Consider the following 22392-nt stretch of genomic DNA (forward strand, 5'->3'; position numbering starts at 1 on the left):
TGAATTAGGTGATGGTACCTTGGCACCGCCTGTCCTCAAGTGACTTAACAACTTCAGCAACTGCCAAGTACAGGAAGCCTGGGAATATCAAGAGTTCCTGCACTCAGTACATTTTCCCAGCTGAGCTCTGCAGAAGGAGTAGCAGTGGTGAAAGTCTTTGGACCTTTGTCTGACCTCCATCCCCAGACATGTCACTGACTTGCTTTGGGAGGTCACCATCCCTGGCCAGCTCTCTGACTCGGCTCCCATCTCAATGGGACTTTATAAAGTCATGGAATGGAAACGACCTCCCCCGTCCTCACTTCCCTTGCCCCAGCCTCCGTCGGGGAGCTATTCAATGTACAGTAATGACCATTAAGAAGCTGCATGTTTATTTTGCAGGCAATCTCGGCTGCCTCCATTGCTGGACTGAGCCCTCTACCAGGCTTGCACAAGAAGCTCTGCTGGGAGCTGTCACGCTTATGAACTGTTCATGGGGTAAGCCCATCGCCGGCTGTCAGCAGCTGAACGCTCTTTACCCTGAAGAGATAGAAAAGGAAGGAAAGACAAACAGCTCTGAAGAAACGCTTCTGTAAATTTAGCAATCAGAAGGGCTACACAGAATCATCGAATGCCTCTCATTTTGTGAATGCCATTAGTCAATATTTCTAGCCTCCGTACAAGGTCCAGTACTCTGTAGGACCTCTCCCACTCGGTGAGTGAGAAAGAAACTAGATTGAGGTCACAGACTTGGGTTCTAATCTGACTCAGCCTTGAGTTAGCTTCAGCAATGGTTTCTGGCAGTCTCTCCTTGTCTAGAATGTGCTAGAAGAGCCTATGTGTAGTGAGCCTGTCAAATGCCACTACCAGGATCAAAGGCAACCGTAACAACAGCAGCATGCAAAGAATGAGAACATTACTAGTGGTTAAATCTGTTCTGCACTTTATATTTTTCGAGGTTCCTTTCTTCCCTAGAGCTCAGTTGAGACTTTCACCATTTTTCAAAGCAATTAGAGGCAAATAATAGTAACTCCATTTTAGTCTGATAGGAAACTATGCTGCAGAGGTTGAGATAGTCACTCAAGATAACATTTAGGGACAGATCTCGGGACTTAGGTCTCCTAATTGCTAATGCTGGGCTCTTTTCATATACTCTCTGCATAGACCCCAATTATTGTCATCTAAATAGCCATTATTTTCAGAACTGTTTATTGAATACCTATTAGATGCCAGGGTTTGAGCTAAGTATGTCACACTGTTTACAAACTGAATCATTAGAACAACCCTATGCAGAAGAAATACAGATATGAAAACTGAAGCTCAAACAGATCAAATAACTTGCCAGAGTTATTCTCCAATCCATTACAGACTAATAAGTAATCTCAAGCAACTGGCAACCTCTCTGACTCTGTGTCTGATGGGTTTAATGATATCGCCTCCTGGTCTCCCAAGGCTTAGGTAGCATGGGGACCATCTGTGCTAATGGACAGGAGAATGTCTTGAAACATGTGAAGTGACAATCCTTTTCTCACAGCTAGTAAACAGCCAAGCTGGGATTCAAACCCAGGCGTGTACATTTCTAGACTGAGGGTGTAAGCATGATGCTATATGTCATACTAAGTATACACAGAAAAACCCATTACCCAGACCACTCACTGCTGGTCACCTACACAGAAAAAAGGACTCCATGGTAAACACCTCAATCTGTGTTGATTAAGAAAAACGGTCAGGGACTTCCCTGGTGGCACAGAGGTTAAGAATCCATCTGCCAATGCAGGGGACACGGGTTCGAGCCCTAGTCTGGGAAGATCCCACATGCTGCAGAGCAACTAAGCCCGTGCGCCACAACTACTGAGCCTGTGCTCTAGAGCCCGCAAGCCACAATTACTGAAGCCCACATGCCTAGAGCCCGTGCTCCGCAACAAGAGAAGCCACCACACAACGAGAAGCCCGCGCACCACAACAAAGAGTAGCCGCCGCTTGCTGCAACTAGAGAAAGCCCGCACACAGCAACGAAGACCCAACACAGCCAAAAATAAATAATAAATTAATTAATTAAAAAAAAAAGAAAAAAGGTCAGTAAGTCTTTTGAACCCTTAAATCCCAAAGGGCTGTTCCCTTCATTCTGGACACAGGCAGCAAGGAGTTAACGCTGGGTGATGAGAAAGGGGCTGTAATTACTTTGGCTGCACCAGAGTTTCACCTCTTTCTTGCAAGTCTTTGCTTTTCACCTGCTGAGCAAATAAGTATCACCAAGGAGACAAGATCTTTTCTTTCCTGTCATTCTGAACTCAAGTGTAGCCACTTCAAATAATGGCAGGAGCTACTTTTGGAAAAGGAAAGGTGGAGGGAATGAGGGGGAGGTCCTACGTAGGTGGCTATGAAAAGAAAGAGGGAAGAGTGATTTGGAGGACTTCCGGGGGGGGGGGCAGGGGTTGTCTTTTGGGACTTCCTGGTTTCGGGTTCTGGCTGAGTTCATTGTGGATATCCTATGGCCTTCTTGGCTGGTGGTCTCAGAGTGATAGAAAGGTATGGTGGGATAAGTTTTAATTGCTTTTTAAAAATGTTTATTTCTTCAAAAGTTCCTGAAGCAATCCCCTGGCTGCCCGAATTCATTACTTCCAGATACTTCTAGTGGAAATTGGAGGATAGGGAATGAAGTGATCATTAAAAATAATTATAATCGTGATGATGATAGTGGGAAGAGCGTGTACTGAATGCTTGCTATATGCACAGCATTTTGCTGAATACTTCACATACATATTGTATTAAATTCTCACAGCCACCATGTGGAGCCGGCACGACTACTGTCTCCATTTTGTGGATAATAAAACTGCAGCTACGAGTCTCAGGAAATTACCCAACATCCTGAAACTAGTGGGTGGATGGATGGGCAGGTATTCAAACCTGGGCTGTGGTCTGATCACGGGGTTTGAATTCTTAACACCCACACTTACATACAGGATGTGACTTAAGCCCTTAAATAAATAAGTAGTAATTACGAGAGAAAATTGTTTAGAAAAAGACAATGGAAAAAAACAAAGTAAGAAATAAATAATGCCCCTTGATATGAGAAAGGCTGTCTGGGTGGGTTACACTAACTCAGCCAAGATACTTGACATTTATTTTCATTTGTTTTCTAGTTTCGTATTTGTGGGAAGAGGAGATATGTTGAGAGAAGGGAGTTGGAAGCAACAGGAGGTGGTGAGAGAGGCTGATCTCTGCAGGATTATTAACCTATATGCCTTTAGGAACTAACTTGAGGTCCGGTAGCCAGGAGCAACTGGAGTGAAGGCAAACCACTATGATGTTGGCCTCGACCTATGAACCAGGACCTCCAGACAAAGTTTAGCAGTAGGAAAAATATATTGAGCTAAACTTTTTTCTTTCTTTTTTTGGCCGTGCCCCATGGCTTGGGAGATCTTAGTTCCCTGACCACGGATCGAACTCACGTCCTCGGCAATGAAAGCATGGAGTCTTAACCACTGGACCGCCAGGAAAGTCCCTGGGCTGAAGTTTTCATTTAAAACTTATCTCAGATATCATAGGGATCATAGGATGATAACTAAATGGCATCTCTGAAATCACCTAATTCAGTGTTCTCACTGGGATTTATTTTGCCCTCTGGGGGATATTTAGCAACACGCAGAGGTATTTTTGATTGTCACAAACTGGGGGAGTGAAGGATCATGCTAATGGCCCGGAATGCTCAGAGGCCAGAACTACTTCTAATCATCCTCCAGTGCCCAGGACAGCTCCCACAGCAAAGAATCATCCAGCCCCAGATATCAATAATGCCAAGGTTGAGAAATCTGTTCTGGTTCAACTCTCTAGAAGCTTAATGGTTAACATCCATGTTCTATTTAAAAGTTACATTTTATTAGTAAAGTGTAAAGAAAATAAAGCTCCGGAGACGTTTAACCTATCACTAATTGTACCATCAGCCCTGGCTTAATCATGCAAATTAAACAGCTTCTGTGTTGTCCCAGGCAAACCAGAGAGCAGACCAGTATGTTTCTTCCTGGCTAGCGGCTTTCTTTTCTGCCTGGGTTCCCAGAGCCTGAGGTTCCCTGAAGAGGCCTCGTGGGCAGCTGGGCCCCTTTCTTCCTGGGATCACTGCAGATCCTCTTTTATGTATATAAATCCAGTGGATTAGGGTCTGTTTCTAACCACTCTGCACAGATTTTCACCCAATTTGGAGAGTAACATTGGGGATATTCTGACTTCTCATTTATTTTTTGAGGGAGACACGACTATCTCTTTGAAAGACCCACTGAAACACCTCAAAGACAGATTAGCTAAGACTGAGGTACAATGACAGGCCTAGTCACTGTCAGTTAGAAGAGAAGTCCGTGTGGAGAGTAAAATCAAACTGGGGTTTCAATATGACTCGGAATCCTAAGTGGCAAAGGTATGGCTCTGTATCACTGTGGCTCTCATCTGCAATAAGCTGCTCCTTCCTTTTACCCTGGCACGTCTGGAGGGAACTGGGGTGGAGAGCAGAGCAGTAGAGGGGAAAGGCTGTGGGCCTTGGAGGCAGCCTCCGGCTAAGCTCTGTGACCTTGAGCAAATTACTTAACATCTCTGAGCCTCAGTCTCCTCCTAGAGTTGTTGTAAGGCTTCCATGAGTTACCGTGGGTCAGGTCTTAGAATAAATTGTGCCTGGCATGCTGTGTTCTTTTTTTTTTTTTTTTTTTTTTTTGCGGTACGCGGGCCTCTCACTGTTGCAGCCTCTCCCATTGTGGAGCACAGGCTCTGGATGCGCAGGCTCAGCGGCCATGGCCCACGGGCCCAGCCGCTCCGCGGCATGTGGGATCCTCCCGGACCGGGGCACGAACCCATGTCCCCTGCATCGGCAGGCGGACTCTCAACCACTGCGCCACCAGGGAAGACCAGCTGCTGCGTTCTTACCTTCATTATCGTTATTATGCCGGAGCAGTACATAATGGACACCAGCTGATGCTATTCTATATGCTGGCATTCTATGTAAGGTTTCATTCTTTTTTAAAAAAAGGTTTTCTGCTAAAAATAAATCTAGGGACTTCCCTGGTGGTCCAGTGGTTAAGACTTCGCCTTCCAATGCATGGGGTGCGGGTTCCACCCCTGGTCAGGGAGCTAAGATCCCACATGCCTTGTGGCCAAAAAACCAAAATATAAAATAGAAGTGATATTGTAACAAATTCAATAAAGACTTAAAAAATCAATCAATCTGAAAAACCACTGGGCAGCTTCATTTTCACATCAAAAGCTTTTAAGACTCCTCTGATTTTGAGGCATGAATCAAAAGTGTCACATGACTGAGGAAAAAAAACCCAAGGATGCAATCTTAGGCCAAACGATGCGTAGCTGAGGAGAGGGCCTTGCTACCTCTTCTTTGCCCTTCACATTTAAACAAGTCTATGCAACTCTTCACTCACTTACTTTCATTCTTTTCATTCTTATTTGCTGTCCATCACTGGAGTTTCTTAAAGATATTAGCCAACGCAAATAGGTCGCCATCCTGTGTCTCACCTAGATCTGGTAGCTTGGTTGGTGGAGGGTCTTAGAAGAGTAATGGAAACACATATTGAAGATTGTTTACATTTACGGTGATTACATTTCGTGACTCTGAACTGAGTGGGTTCAAATCCTGAGCTTTGCCACTTATAAACTCTGTCACCTTGGCAAGTTATTGAGCATCTCAACCATGGTCTGGAGAGAGTATGTGACTTACCCAAGGTCACACAGAGAACGGCAAAGCTAGAACTGGAATTCAAGGCTCTTTTTTCTTTTAAATTTAATTTATTTATTTTTGGCTGCTTTGGTTCTTTGTTGTTGTGCAGGGCTTTCTCTAGTTGGGGCCAGCGGGGGCTACTCTTCGTTGTGGTGCGCAGGCTTCTCATCGCGGTGGCTTCTCTTGTTGCGGAGCATGCGCTCTAGGCGTGCGGGCTTTAGTAGCTGTGGCACACGAGCTCAGTAGTCGTGGCTCGTGGGCTCTAGAGTGCAGGCTCAGTAGTTGTGGTGCACGGGCTTAGTTGCTCCGTGGCATGTGGGATCTTCCCAGACCAGGGCTTGAACCCGTGTCCCCTGAATTAGCAGGCAGATTCTTAACCACTGCACCACCAGGGAAGCCCATGGAATCCAAGGCTCTTGACCAAAGATCACAAAGTGGCTGTGCATGGGCTGGGTTCAGTTTGCAGATGGCCTTAGTTTAGACTGCACAAGGTTTTGAAAAATATTTGATTTAGCTGCCACAAAGAACTGGGAGATTTCTCCCGAAACTCTGGAGTTCCTGCTTCTGTTCCGTCAATGAAATAGAAGTCATTATAACATCTACCTCTCAGGGTTGGCGTGAGAACGGCAAATAATCCACGGCATCTCTTAGCACAGTGCCTCGTGCATAGAATTTGCACAGTGAGCTATTATCATCAGCAGTGTTAAAGCTGGGATTGGAAGATTTCTGTCTCCCCTCTGTGATGCTCTCTCCTAGCAACTCAGTTATATCTGCCTCACATCTCTGCATTTGGAACCCATGCATTTCAAACCACTAAAACAGCCGCTAAGTCTGACTCACAGAGGAGCCCTGAAACGGGTTAGCATGAGGGCAGGAGTTACTCAGCGGGAGGCCGGGGCAGGCACTTTCTAGTGGCTTTAAATTGATCCACTTATATAATATTCAGAACAACTGCAGGAAGTCACTCAAGTTTCCCAATGTGTAAGTCTTGTTTCTTAAACTACTCTGTAAGTACCTCCAGCATACGCCTGGCATCCCATACCTTGAAATATTCACCATCACTCACCACCATACTCTGTGGGATGATCGAGGCTGCCTCCTGCCCCACTAGGAAACTGTGGTCTAGAGACGCGAGAGGAATCACTGAAGGTCACACGGTAAGTTGCAAGCCTGGGACTTGAACCTAAGGCTCTTTACCAGTGGGGGCAGATTGGCTACTCACGACTGTTCTTAGTTTGCAGAGGGGCTTAGTTTGGGCTGCACCGCATTTTGGAAAAAAAAAATTATTTGCCAAAGTTTAAAATACAATTGTGAAATTTTGCATATAAATCTGGATTCTTGCCTCCTTGGAGGGTCTGGCCTCCTTGAGCCAGTCCTACAGGGCAACATTGGCTGGAGCCGAGCAGCCTTTGCCCTTATCTGGGGAAAGAACTCTAGTTCATCCTCATCCCAAGGTCTTGGGGTAAGGAACAACCACCATTTTCCTATTCTGCAGCCTGTTATGTTACTTAACAAATTTTATTATGTTACTTAACTATTATGTTACATTGGAATTTGTGACTCTGAAATCTCTACTAGTGCCTCTCCAGCCTTTCCCAGGGCCTTCTACAGTACTGGACTAAATTTATCAGACAGCAGCCCTCTGAACAGCCTCTAATGGGTTAAATTGTATGACCCGGCAAAGATATGTTAAAGTTCTAACCCCCAGGGCCAGTGCATGGGACCTTACTTGGAAATACAGTCTTCTTTGCAGATGTCATCAAGTTAAGATGAGGTCATGCTTAATTAGGGTGGACACTACTTCAGTATGATGTGTCGTTATACAAAGAGGAGCAGAGACACAGATACAGACCCAGAGGGAAGATGGCCATGTGAAGCCAGAGGCAGCTGATACGAGCCAAGGAACATCTAGGGCTACCAGTAGGGTGGAAGAGGCAAGGAAAGACCTTGCCCCAGAAGCTTTGCAGGGAGCATGGCTCTGCAGACACCTTGATTTTAGAGTTCTAGCCTCCAGAACTGTGAGAGAGTAAACTTCTGTTGCTTTAAGTCACCCAGGTTGTGGCACTTTGTTACAGCAGCCCTAGGAAACTAAGACACAGCACTGTCACGCATCCCTTTCATTTCCGGTTCTTATAGCCTGCTTTTACCTTTGTCCTCCTTCATTTCTGCTTCCCTGTCTCTCTCATCCATCCTCCAGTACATCTCTATCCTCTTTCTCCCTGTCTGCCTCAGGTCCACTATGGACTTTGAACCTGACTGATGTCTCCCAGGATGAAAAGGACCCTGGACCCACTTTCGAGTTTGGCAAATAGGGAGGTAACACAGGGGAGCGATTATTTGCATGTGTTGATATGGTTACCGCTGGGTGGCACAGTTGCCAGGCTGCCAGAAACAGCTGCCAGAAACCTGAAATCTCAGTGCCGATCACAGCAGTACCACCTTTGGGAGCTGCGAGAACAACAAGCTTGCCCAGGACTTTGTGTGAATTGGCCCAGACACCTCTTCTCCCTCCACAGCATCTCAAAATCGACTCCAGTAGCTTCTTAGCATTCAATGCAGCCCTCGCTGGTGAAGCTTAGACAGGCCGCTCGGTCCCTGCAAAGCAGGGCACTGACAGCTTTTTCCCTTTTCTCTTCCTCATTACTTAATCTGTCCACTTCCTGATACTAATGGATTTTTAAATGAGCCTAGGACAATTGATAGCATTTCCCAATTAAAACCAAATATCCCTCATCCACCCTTTACGCAGCCACTGGGTACGAAGGAGTGCCAGGGAGCAGGGGCCCAGCCAGACGTATCTTTCTAGCTGTCCTGCTCTGACCCTCTCCACCTGCAGAGATGCCAAAGCCCCTCTCGTGGGAGCTGGTTATTGCAAAGTTGCTCTGAGATGCAGGAGTGACTTCTAGATGCCAGCGGGAGGAGTGCTGGCTGAGATTTCTGAGCAGATACAGTGATAGTGATAGAGTCAGAGACAGGATTTTTCCCAATCCTCTCTGTTGTCAACTGGTTTCATAACCACTGAATCCAGATGCTGCCCTCTGAATGGGGAGAAATCCTTGTACAGCCATAGTAACTGATAGAAAGTTTGAGAGACAGTGGGCTGAGGGTCTGCAGAAGTAGATCCTCTTATTTTTTTATTATTATAAGTGATTATAAATAAAAGAAGGGAGCTACTGCTTATTGAGTGCCTGCTATGTGCTAGACCCTGTGATTGGCACCTTACATAAATTATCTCTAATCCTTATAAGACCATTTGAGAAGGATAATCTCTCTTTGTTACAAATGAGGAAATAGACACTCACAGAAGTTAAATGACTTAACCAAGGCTGCACATCTAGTAAATGTCAGCACGGAATCTAGGTAGTCTGAATCCAAAGCCATGTTCTTTCTGTTACTCTAGGAGAGACTTACTGCTACTGGCTGCAGGAAGCGTAAATTTAGTAACCGTATTTGGGGACTGTGCTCAGGGCAACCTTAGAGGGTTGATATACGGTGAAGGTGCAGTGGAGAGTTTATTTACTTACTGTCTTATCGCGGGAGAAGAAGTGCCTGAGAGTGACAGCCCCACTACCTACAAAGAATTCTATCTTCTCAGACCTCAGGCCCCTCCTACAGAAGTTTCAAGGTTACCCTGAGGGGATGCCTCCCAGAGAGTCCTAGACATGCATGGCAGCAGGAAGGAAGGGGTGGGAGGTTCGCTTTTCCTATTTCTACAATCCAGCTGCCCTCCCCACGCTCCGAGAGTCAACACCCAACTCCTGTTTCAGTTCCACACCTCTTTCCCACGCCTTGTTTCAGCTATTCCTCACTGCCACCAGGTGGGATGGGGCCCTCTCTTGTCACTATTATCCCTGCAACGCAGAGAAGGAAACTCTCTGAGAATGAAGAAGCTTGCTCAGGATAAACACCTCGGCTAGCTGCGGCACTAGGTCTCAAATCCACCTCCTCTGACTTCGTGTACACTCCTGGCAGTTAAAATGGCAGAAGCCAAGATCTTGCATGGCTGTGTGTAGAAACGAGTTCTGCCTTTGCAGCAAGACCGTGGACCCCTGGAAGAAGAATGAGTTCAGCGTTGGGTTTGCTGGAAGAGAGAATAGAGCGCAAGTGAGCACACGTGAGGGTCACAGATGGAATCCTCTAGCCAGCCAACTGGCCAACTACCACCAGAGACAACTCAACTAGGCCACATTCTATCTCATTTCAACATGTCCCACCTTTGGCATTCTTTAAACCTGACTGAGGTTGTTGAGCTCCACAAAAACTAAGTTCCTGGATATCAGTGCAAAGAGCAATAGGGGAATTAAACGTCCTTCTTTCTCCAAGGCTACAGATGATCTCCAATCTTTCATGTGCAGCCAGCAGTAATGGAGATTGCAGAAGGAATGTAGCTTGTAATTAAAGACGGAGAGTAAGAAGATGTTCTGAATTGTTCTGCTGTGGTTGCGCTTATGCACCTGACGGTGGAGTCTACACAAGATCTCATTCTAGAATCCCTCGTCATGTTCTAAGCTAAATGTGTAACCTTCTCATAGTGTTCCAGACCTATTTCAAACTCTGGGCAAACACACATACCAGTCTCACACAAAAGCTTAACAAGTGCCCTTCTAAAAACTTAACATGACTTAACCAACTTGGCTACTTTGTAACCAACCAAAATGGTGCCAAACTTGTGGCTCCATCACTAACCATCATTTAGCAAATGGCTATGCCATTCACTCAGTTGTCCAACAACCTGGCTTCATTTTTCAATTCTCTCTCTTTCATGTTCAATAACTTCTGTTGGTCCTAATTTATAGAATTTCTAGAATCCATCCACGCCTCTCCACTGCCACTCATCTTATCTAACCATCACCCACGCTCTTGTCTTTAGAGTGTCTCCCTCGTTCCCTCCACCACTACTGTTTGGCTCTAGGACCATCCTGTACTCTGCTGCCAGCACAACTTTATGTTACAAACCTGCTTAAAACACTATCATAGGGACTTCCCTGGTAGCACAGTGGTTAAGACTCTGCGCTCCCAATGCAGGGGGCCCCGGTTTGATCCCTGGTCCGGGAACTAGATCCCACATGCGTGCTGTAACTAAGAGTTCATATGCCACAACTAAGGAGCCTGCCTGCCGCAACTAAGGAGCCCAGGTGCCACAACTAAGAAGCTGGCAGCCGCAACTAAGGAGCCTGCCTGCCACAACTAAGACCTGATGCAACCAAATAAATAAATAACCAAAAACTACAACGAAAAATCCACTATCATTAATCCTCATCATCTTCCAGATAAATACAGATGAGGAAATAGACACTCTCAGAAGTTTAATGACTGAACCCAGACTGCATACCTAGTAAGTGTCAGTGTTGAATCGAGGTAGTCTGAATCCAATCCATGTTCTTTCTGTTACTCTAGGAGTAATTTATTGCACTGGCTGGAGGGAGCACAAGTTAAGTTAACCATATTTGGGGACTGTGCTTATTTATTCATTATCTTATGTGAGTGGGAGAAGAAATGCCGGGAGTGGTAGCTCCATTACACACAGGGAATTCTACCCCCTTCCCTCCTCCTGCCCCCTAAAAAAACACCAGTGTCAGTGCCACCTACTCCCATTGCCCCCGTACTTATGCCCTGGAATAATCTGCCCCTTATATTTTAATTGCCTGTTTAGTTGTCTTTCTCTTTCAGACAGAGAGTTCTGGGAGGTTGCAGACTGTTCATTATTAAGCACCACACCAGGCATGTGGTGGGCACTCAATAAATACTTATTACTTTCTTTTCCTTCCCTCTCAGTTTCATTGGTACTGAACACATCAGTAAACAGCTAGCTCCTCTCCAACACGTCCCCGGCGTCCTCTAGGCTTTGCATTCCCCCTTTATCTCCCTCTCAGGTTCTCCTGTCCTTTCTTCTCAGAAGAAGTTGTTTCAGGCTCATGCCATGAAATGTCGCTTCAAAATATTTAACAAAAAAACAGAGAGAAGCTTGGTGTTATTTTCTTTTTTCCCTCAAGTCTTCCATAGTGACAGGATGAACTGAGCAGTAGTGGAGCTGCGTTGCCATGGTAACCGATAACGGCCTAGTCCTTTCACTTTCTTTGTAGGCGAAAAATATATCTCTTTTTCTATAACTAGCAAAAGATGAGGATTTTTCTTATCGTCTACTAGATACCTAATAGCCCAAAGGACTCATTCTCAATTACCCAGTGCTTGCATTCATTCTGGAAACTCTTTGCTGCTGATCAAAATGATCCATCAGAACCGACACTGTCACTGGTACCATCCTCTTGGTTGTCACTCTGGAGCCCTACGGAGGCTCGGCAGGTCTGGAGGAAGAAGTGCTTGTGTACATGTGTGCACACACGCCTGTGTGTCTGTTTGTGGTAGGAAAGGTGTGTTTCAAATTTTTGTCATGTTTGAACTAGGTCATTCCATCTAATAATTTAGGGACCCTCTGTACACAAAGTCTTTGCTGTAAAGATCAGAAGAAGATTCTTGGAGGCCCAGGATCAGTGTGCATCCTCTAATTGGCTACATGTGTAGGAGTGCAAGACGGCTGCTCAGAGACAGCTTAAACTCTAAGTAGGGCAGCCACGTATCCAATCTTAAATTAAAAAAGAAGATCTTCACATAAAAAGTCATTTGTGCATGTAAGAGAAAGAGAAAGATAAACTAGAGCCAATTCCAGCTCCAGGGGGACAGATCCCCCTCGTTTTTTCTTCCAGAAAAAAGAAAAAATACGATTCCTTCCTTTAGATTTCCCTGGGTCATTTCTCATTGGGCTGCCAGTGCTATGATGTGGGCATGGTGGATTACCCTGATGTCCAGAGAGGCTAAATGACCTGCCAAAGGTCACAGAGCAAGTTCATGACAGGCTTCATGAAAATTCAAGTTTTCAAACTTGGAATCCTAAACTATCCTACCCACCATGAAAGGACTCCCTCTCAAGAGACAGCTGGGCCTTCTGATATTAGCCACCTCCTTTGCATCCTACCTCCAATGGCCATAATGTAAATATTCATGGAAAAAGCCTCTGAGGTTAGACATTTAAGTGCAAGAAAGTTGGTAAGTCTTCTAGAAGATTCTCTGTATGGACTCCATACTCATACTGTGAGTCGAGTTTGCTGCTGCTGCTCTAATCCCATTTACTTTCCACAGCAAGCCAGCTTGGTCAGTACTAATGTGATCCTTGTTTTAAAAATGAAGAAAGAAACTCAGAAAGGTTAAGCTCCTTGCCCAAGTTCAAGGAGTTAATAACTTGTAGAATCAACTATGAAGAAAAGAGAAAGGGGAAGAAGGAAGGGAAGGAAAGGAAGAAAGGAAAACTCTTCCAGGTAAATATGTACCTGTGAAGTTCTGGGCCCTGTGCTATGCACTTTCACATACAGCATCTGATTTAATCTCAGAGCATTTAATCTCAGAATCTGAGTTAATCTCAGAGCATCCCTGTGAGGTGGGTATTTATCCTATGCCGGAGGAAACTGAGGTTCAGAGAGGTTAGACTGCATTCTGGATATCACGCAGCGAGTAAATAGCAAGGCAGGAATATCAGCCTAGTTTGAACTGCTCAGGCAAAGCCTGTGCTCTTAACTTTTGCAAGATGCTGCCTCCAATATCTGGCATTACTGACATAAATTCTGAAAAGCTACAGGGGAACAAATACTGTGAAACAACTTTAGGACTGAAAGAAAGATAGGAGATGCCCTTAGCTCCCTATATATGGACACAGGGGGTAAGAACACAGGAATTCTCAGAGTTCAACACGTGTTTTAATATGTTCAGTGTAATGGACTGAGAGTTGGTGAAAGGGCATGGCTACCCACCACTAATCAGCTGTGTGATATTGGGCAAATTGTCCACCCTCTGGGCTTCTATTTCTATAAGTGAAATCTGGTGGTTGGGCTAGATCAGTACTGATCAGCAGAGAGACTTCCAATCACATGCCAATGCTGATTAATTAATATGTAGTGGTCGCCTGGACTGCTGTGTTGTGAAGGATTCTGAGGCTGCACCTATGCCATGATCATCAGGGATCTTTACCTTGGGCATTAGAGGTGGGAGTGGGGGCATACATGTCATAGTTTTGCCATTGCAACACTGATGAGTAATATACATTTGTAGTTTTATCATCTTTGTTTATTCACTCAGTCTCTTGTAAAGCAATTTCTATTTTTGAGCTGTAGTTGCCTCAGCAAGAAATTCTCCTACTCTGTGTGTATCTCTATGGTCAAGCTTCAAGACCCCTCCCCCCAATAAAAAGATCCATTAGTGAGGAATTTGCTGAAAAAACCCACCTTCATCCTTTCCAGCTCCATGATGATTTCATGGACTTCAATCATTCCAAAGTTTTGCTTGTATCTTTCCAGAAGAAAGAACCTTGAAAACTTCAGTCTATCTCTTTCTTCTTAATCATTACAATGATAGAAGAATGATGACAGGATAGGAGTAAGCGCTTTTTGATTTGTTGAAAAATGTAAGCTTTATCACTTTGGAAAGGAGGCACCTTAAAGGCAACATGACTGCAATGGATAGAAGCACAACCAGGAAAATCAGAGGAATGGTGGGCTTTTCATGAAATACACAAATACAGTGATGAAGAAGTTTTTTGGAAAACTTAATGGAGAAGTGTACTTTAGGACAGAAGATTCGAAAGTGTGATCTGAAAAACATACGGGATTTCTTGGAAGTACTGCAGGGGCAGGTGTAGGGGACAGGAGTGTGTGTGGGGTTTGGTTGGGTGGCCACTGGTTTCTTTTTTCAACCTACACTCCTCAGCTCCCCTCATGTTTTATGCTTTATGAATTATGTTTCCATGCAAGACTTAGTTGTGAGTAAACATTGTAAGTTTGAAAACCATGCATTTAGATAAATAAAAGAAAGTACCATTTCACATAACGGCCAAATAAATAACTGAATCCATTATATGAAGGAGTGCGTTAAAGGATTAAGACAAAATCACTGATTCAAAAAGTTTGGACCATTTTCTGAAGGATAAGGCCAAAAAGTGCTGCTGGAGGAGGCTGTGCCCTGTCTAACACCACAGTGAGGAAACATCTTGCCCTTTTCTGAGAAACATACGTTAGCTGGAACTCAGTATAAGTCTAAATTCCCAGTCTTGAAATTGCTCTTGCGGAGGTGGCACCCTGCTTTTGCTGAATACCCTTTCTAGAAGAACCCTTGTTGTTGACACAGAAAATAGCACACTTGCTCCTGAGCTGGTAGGAAGACTGAAGAAGTAGCAAGGACTCAGAATGAATTAACTCTGATTTACAAAGCAGCATCACTGACACACGTGATAATTAAAATCTCACATTAGCCATTATTTTATTTGCTTTGCTACGCAACACATGCGCACACACAGAAAAAAGTGTCATTCTTACTGTGATCTGAAGAATGTCTGGGTTTTCTTGGGAGCACTTCAGGGATGGCTGTAGGATAGAGAAGTTGTTTTGAAAACCGAAAGAGACAGAGGATTTTAAATGAATGAAGTCTACCATTGATCCAACACCTATTATGCGGCACAGATGATCACAAATAACTGAATAATGCTGACGGCGGCTAATATTTATTGAGTCCTCGTCTTGTGTCCGTACTGGTGTAAACGTTTTATATATACGTATTAACGAATTTAACCCACATACCAGCCTTAGGAGGTAGGTGCTCTTATGATCTTTATTTTTACAGATGAAGAAACTGAGGCACAGAGTACTACAAAGGAAGTGGCAAGGTCAGGATTGAAATGTAGACTGCCTGGCTTCAGATCCCGTGATCTGAATGACTATACTATGGTTTCTTAATTTATAAAGTTCCTTAAAGAAAATATCTTACTAAACCCTTACAAAACAATCATCTCACTTTACAGAAGAGAAACCTGAAGTTCAAAAAAGATAAGAAACTTGCCATACGTCATACAACTAGGAAATTATACAAAGGGGCTTTGAGTTCAGATCTGAATCCAAAGTTTATGGTAATTTCTATGGTAGCCTCTCACATGTAGTATCTGTTACAGCCATTTTCTGTTAAATATATACAGACATAGAGAAAACCGATGGTATGATGACAAAACTCTGTCAAACAGCATTATCATCTTCCCGAACACCATCCACATAAATTTCTAACTCTCGATTGCTTGTTAAACTTAGACCTGAGAAGAAGGTTGCTGGGAAATAGATGTTAGGATGAATCACGGTTTTTATGTGGCTCAGGATTTTATTGTTTCTTGGTTAGGAAAGAGGCGATGAAAAGTCAAAATAGATAAGCTTTCAAAGACGTGTAATCAGGGCTACAAATAAAGATGTGAAATGAAACTCCAGGATGTGTTGTAAGTTCCTGTGGAAGTGAAAGATGTGTTCAGACACTATGTTTTAGCAGATTGGGTCCTAGGTGACCTCCAGGCTATACCTTGACTTTAAAGTTATTGGTGTAACTCAATCCGTACTTATTGATGAAGATTACCCAAGATGAGGCCACTATTGTCACTGATGTGAAAATTCTAAGTAAGTGTTGATTTTCAGTTTTTTGTGGATGGGCTGACCGCTGAATGACTGTACCAGCAGAGCCTTCCTAGAGATGACAGAGGCCAGGAGGCCACACTCAGCTGTCACTAAAGGAAGCAGGCAGTCCTGTGGCCACTGCAGTTAGCACTACAGAGTTAGAAGCAGATGCTCCCCATTGGGTGGCAGCCCCTCACATGGGAAAAGGGAGCTAAAGGACATAGAACTGAAACATCTTATTCACTTAATTTTTCTAAAGTTTTACTGGGATTTAATGTATAATAAACTATGTATATGTAAATTACACAATTTAATGAGATTGACATACTATACATTCATGAGAGCATCACTGCAGCCAAGATGACGAATATATCCATCATCCCCAAAGCTTCCTTCTGCCCCTTTATAAGTCCCCACCCCTTACCCATCCCTGTCCTCTAGGAAACCACTGATTTGCTTTCTGTCTTATAGATGATTTAGTTTTTAGAATTTTATATAAGTGGAACCACACAGTATAGATGTTCTTTTGTTTTCTGATGGTAGGGGATGTGTGTCTGGCTCCTTTTACTCAGCGTAATTATTCTGATAATCATCTATCTAGTGTGTATCAGTAATTTGTTCCTTTTTGCTGCATGGATATACCACAATTTCTTTATTTACTTGGTGATGGACGTTTGGATGGTTTCCAGTTTGGGGCCATTATAAATAAAGTTGCTCTGAATTTCTCTACATGTGTGGATACATGTTTCTCTTTTCTCTTGGGTAAATACTGTACTTACGAGGGAGTAGCTCGGTCAAATCATGGGTGTAAGTTTAATTTTTTTTTTTTTTGAGAAACTGTTGGAGTTTTTACTAGGAGATTTTTCCATTTTGCATTCCCAACAGCAGTGTATGAGTGTTCTAGTTGCTCCACATTCTTGACAATACTTCTATGATTAGTCTTAAAATTTTTTTTCCAATAAACTGTGCAATCTGTATTTTTTCTAACATCTTTATTGGAGTATAATTGCTTTACAGTGGTATGTTAGTTTCTGCTTTATACCAAAGTGAATCAGCTACACATATACATATATCCCCATATGTCCTCCCTCTTGAGTCTCCCTCCCACCCTCCCTATCCCACCCCTCTAGGTGGTCACAAACATGGAGCTGATCTCCCTGTGCTATGCGGCTGCTTCCCACTAGCTATCTATTTTACATTTGGTAGTGTATATATGTCCATGCCACTCTCTCACTTCACCCCAGCTTACCCTTCCCCCAGCCCACGTCCTCAAGTCCATTCTCTATGTCTGTGCCTTTATTCCTGTCCTGCCCCTAGGTTCTTCAAACCAATTTTTTTTTAGATTCCAATGTATCTGTTAGCATATGGTATTCGTTTTTCTCTTTCTGACATACTATACTCTGTATGACAGACTCTAGGTCCATCCACCTCACTACAAATAGTTCAATTTAATTTCTTCTTATAGCTGAGTAATATTCCATTGTATATATATGTGCCACATCTTCCTTATCCATTCATCTGTCGATGGACACTTAGGTTGCTTCCATGCCCTGGTTACTGTAAATAGAGCTGCAATGAACATTGTGGTACATGACTCTTTTTGAATTATGGTTTTCTCAGGGTATATGCCCAGTAGTGGGATTGCTGAGTCGTATGTTAGTTTTTTACCTTTTTAAAGAACCTCCTTATTGTTCTCCATAGTGGCTATATCAATTTACATTCCCACCAACAGTGCAAGAGGGTTGCCTTTCTCCATACCCTCTCCAGCATTTATTGTTTCTAGATTTTTTGATGATGGCCATTCTGATGGGTGTGAGGTGATACCTCACTGTAGTTCTGATCTGCATTTCTCTAACGATTAGTGGTGTAGAGCATCCTTTCATGTGTTTGTTGACAATCTGTATGTCTTCTTTGGAGAAATGTCTATTTAGGTCTTCTGCCCATTTTTGGATTGGGTTGTTTGTTTCTTTAATATTGAGCTGAATGAGCTGCTTGTATATTTTGGAGATTAATCCTTTGTCAGTTGCTTCATTTGCAAATATTTTCTCCCATTCTGAAGGTTGTCTTTTCATCTTGTTTATGGTTTCCTTTGCTGTGCAAAAGCTTTTACGTTTCATTAGGTCCCATTTGTTTATTTTTGTTTTTATTTCCATTTCTCTAGGAGGTGGGTCAAAAAGGATCTTGCTGTGATTTATGTCATAGAGTTTTCTGCCTATGTTTTCCTCTAAGAGTTTTATAGTGTCTGGCCTTACATTTAGGTCTTTAATCCATTTTGAGTTTATTTTTGTGTATGGTGTTAGGGAGTGTTCTAATTTCATTCTTTTACATGTAGCTGTCCAGTTCTCCCAGCACCACTTACTGAAGAGGCTGTCTTTTCTCGATTGTATATTCTTGCCTCTTTTATCAAAAATAAGGTGACCATAGGTGCATGGGTTTATCTCTTGGCTTTGTGTTCTGTTCCATTGATCTGTATTTCTGTTTTTGTGCCAGTATCATACTGTCTTGATTACTGTGGCTTTGTAGTATAGTCTGTAGTCCAGAAGCCTGATTCCTCCAGGTCCGTTTTTCTTTCTCAAGATTGCTTTGGCTATTCAGGGTCTTCTGTGTTTCCATACAAATTGTGAAATTTTTTGTTCTAGTTCTGTGAAAAATGCCATTGGCAGCTTGAAAGTGATGGCATTGAATCTGAAGATTGCTTTGGGAAGCATAGTCATTTTCACAGTGTTGATTTTCCAATCCAAGAACATGGTATATCTCTCCATCTGTTGGTATCATCTTTAATTTCTTTCATCAGTGTTGTACAGTTTTCTGCATACAGGTCTTTTGTGTCCTTAGGTAGATTTATCCCTAGGTATTTTATTCTTTTTGTTGCAATGGCAAATGGGAGTGTTTCCTTAATTTCTCTTCCATATTTTTCATCATTGGTGTATAGGAATGTAAGAGATTTCTGTGCATTAATTTTGTATCCTGCTACTTTACCAAATTCATTGACTAGCTCTAGTAGTTTTCTGGCAGCATTTTTAGGATTCTCTATGTATAGTATCATGTCATCTGCAAACAGTGACAGTTTTATTCTTCTTTTCTCATTTTGATTCCATCTATTTCATTTTCCGTCTCTGAGTGCTGTGGTTAAAACTTCTAAATGTATGCTGAATAGTGGTGAGAGTGGACAACCTTGTCTTGTTCCTGATCTTAGTGGAAATGTTTTCAGTTATTCAACATTGAGGACGATATTGGCTGTGGGTTTGTCATATAAGGTCTTCATTATATTCAGGTAAGTTCTCTTTATGCCTCTTTACTGGAGGGTTTTTTTTTTATCATAAATGGGTGTTGAATTTTTTCAAAAGCTTTTCATGCATCTATTGAGATGATCATATGGTTTTTATCCTTCAGTTTGCTAATATGGTGTATCACATTGCTTGATTTGTGTATACTGAAGAATGCTTGCATTCCTGGGATAAACCCCACTTGATCATGGTGTATGATCCTTTTAATGTGCTGTTGGATTCTGTTTGCTGGAATTTTGTTGAGGATTTTTGCATCTATGTTCATCAGAGATATTGGCCTATAGTTTTATTTCTTTGGGACATCTTTGTCTGGTTTGGTATCAGGGTGATGGTGGCCTTGTAGACGAGTTTGGGAGTGTTCCTCCCTCTGCTATATTTTGGAAGAGTTTGAGAAGGATACATGTTAGCCCTTCTCTAAATGTTTGATAGAATTTGCCTGTGAAGCCATCTGGTCCTGGGCTTTTGTTTGTTGGAAGATTTTTAATCACGGTCTCAATTTCAGTGCTTGTGATTGGTCTGTTTAAATTTTCTATTTCTTCCTGGTTCAGTCTCAGGAGGTTGTGCTTTTCTAAGAATTTATCCATTTCTTCCAGGTTGTCCATTTTATTGGCATATAGTTGCTTGTAGTAATCTCTCATGATCCTTTGGATTTCTGCAGTGTCACTTGTTACTCCTCCTTTTCCATTTCTAATTCTGTAAATTTGAGTCTTTTCCGTTTTTTTCTTGATGAGTCTGGCTAATGGTTCGTCAACTTTGTTTATCTCTTCAAAGAACAAGCTTTTAGTTTTATTGATCTCTGCTATCATTTCTTTCATTTATTTCAGGTCTGATTTTTATGATTTCTTTCCTTGTGCTAACTTTAGGGTTTTTTGTTCTTCTTTCTCTAATTGCTTTAGCTGTAAGGTTAGGTTGTGTGAGATTTCTTGTTTTCTGAGGTAGGATTGTATTGCTATAAAACTTCCCTCTTAGAACTGCTTTTGCTGAATCCCATAGGTTTTTGGTTGTCACGTTTTTATCGTCATTTGTTTCTAGGTATTTTATGATTTCCTCTTTGATTTCATCAGTGATCTCTAGGTTATTTAGTAGTGTATTGTTTAGCCTCCATGTGTTTGTATTTTTTACAGATTTTTCCTGTAATTGATATCTTGTTTTACAGCATTGTGGTCGGAAAAGATACTTGATACGATTTCAATTTTCTTAAATTTACCAAGGCTTGACTTGTGACCCAAGATATGATCTATCCTGGAGAATGTTTCATGAGCACTTGAGAAGAAAGTGTATTCTGTTGTTTTTGGATGGAATTTCCTAATAATATCAATTAAGTCCATCTTGTTTAATGTATCATTTAAAGTTTGTGTTTCCTTATTTATTTTCATTTTGGATGATCTGTCCACTGGTGAGAGTGGGGTGTTAAAGTCCCCTACTATGATTGTGTTACTGTTGATTTCCCCTTTTATGGCTGCTAGCATTTGTCTTAGGTACTGAGGTGCTCCTATGTTGGGTGCATAAATATTTACAATTATTATATCTTCTTCTTGGATTGATCCCTTGATCATTATGTAGTGTCCTTCTTTGTGTCTTATAATAGTCTTTATTTTAAAGTCTATTCTGTCTGATATGAGAATTGCTACTCTAGCTTTCTTTTGATTTCCATTTGCATGGAATATCTTTTTCCATCCCCTCATTTTCATTTTGTATGTGTCCCTGGGTCTGAAGTCGATCTCTTGTAGATAGCATATATACAGGTCTTGTTTCTGGATCCATTCAGTCACTCTATGTCTTTTGGTTGAAGCATTTAATCCATTTACATTTAAGTTAATTATCGATATGTATGTTCCTATTACCATTTTCTTAATTGTTTTGGGTTTGTTATTGTAGGTCTTTTCCTTCTCTTGTGTTTCCTGCCTAGAGAAGTTCCTTTAGCATTTGTTGTAAAACTCGTTTGGTGGTGCTGACTTCTCTTAGCTTTTGCTTGTCTGTAAAGGTTTTAATATCTCCGTTGAATCTGAATGAGATCCTTGCTGGGTAGAGTCATCTTGGTTGCTGGGCTTTCCCTTTCATCACTTTAAATATATCCTGCCACTCCCTTCTGGTTTGCATAGTTTTTGCTGAAAGATCAGCTGTTAATCTTATGGGGATGTCCTTGTATGTTCTTTGTTGCTTTTCCCGTGGTGCTTTTAATATTTTTTCTTTGTATTTAATTTTTGATAGTTTGATTAATATGTGTTTTGGCATGTTTCTCCTTGGATTTATCCTGTATGAGACTCTCTGTGCTTCCTGGACTTGATTGACTATTCCCCTTCCCATATTAGGGTAGTTTTCAGCTATAATCTCTTCAAATATTTTCTCAGTCCCTTTCTTTTTCTCTTCTTCTTCTGGGACCCATGTCATTTGAATGTTGCTGCATTTATTGTTGTCCCAGAGGTCTCTGAGACTGTCCTCAATTCTTTTCATTGTTTTTTCTTTATTCTGCTCTGTTGTAGTTATTTCCACTCTTTTATCTTCCAGGTCACTTATCTGTTCTTCTGCCTCAGTTATTCTGCTGTTGATTCTTTCTAGAGAATTCTTAATTTCATTTATTGTGTTGTTCATCATTGTTTGTTTGCTCTTTAGTTCTTCTAGGTTCTTGTTAAATGTTTCTTTTATTTTCTCCATTCTATTTCCATCTTTAGTATCATTTTGGATCATCTTTAGTATCATTACTCTGAATTTTTTTTCAGGTAGACTGCCTATTTCCTCTTCATTTGTTTGGTCTGGTGGGTTTTTACCTTGCTCCTTCATCTGCTGTGTATTTCTCTGTCCTATTTGCCCATCTTATTGTGTTTGGGGTCTCCATTTTGCAGGCTGCAGGTTCATAGTTCCCGTTGTTTTTTGTGTCTTCCCGCAGTGGTTAAGCTTGGTTCAGTGGGTTGTGTAGGCTTCCTGGTGGAGGGGACTGGTG

At 42.2% G+C, this 22392-nt stretch overlaps 1 long non-coding RNA gene across 1 annotated transcript in view; it reads right to left on the reverse strand.

Moving 5' to 3' along the window:
- Positions 1-418: 418 nt before the first annotated feature.
- LOC132518561 (uncharacterized) overlaps positions 419-22392 on the reverse strand; it is a 57384-nt gene continuing 35410 nt past the window's right edge. The window contains exons 3-6 of the long non-coding RNA XR_009539916.1: positions 15052-15099; positions 6759-6949; positions 5401-5520; positions 419-519 (exon numbers count right to left, since the gene is read on the reverse strand). This is a non-coding gene — a long non-coding RNA (uncharacterized LOC132518561). The remainder of the gene's footprint in view (positions 520-5400; positions 5521-6758; positions 6950-15051; positions 15100-22392) is intronic.

This window comes from Lagenorhynchus albirostris, chromosome 3 (assembly GCF_949774975.1).
Source record: "Lagenorhynchus albirostris chromosome 3, mLagAlb1.1, whole genome shotgun sequence".
NCBI lineage: Eukaryota > Metazoa > Chordata > Mammalia > Artiodactyla > Delphinidae > Lagenorhynchus > Lagenorhynchus albirostris.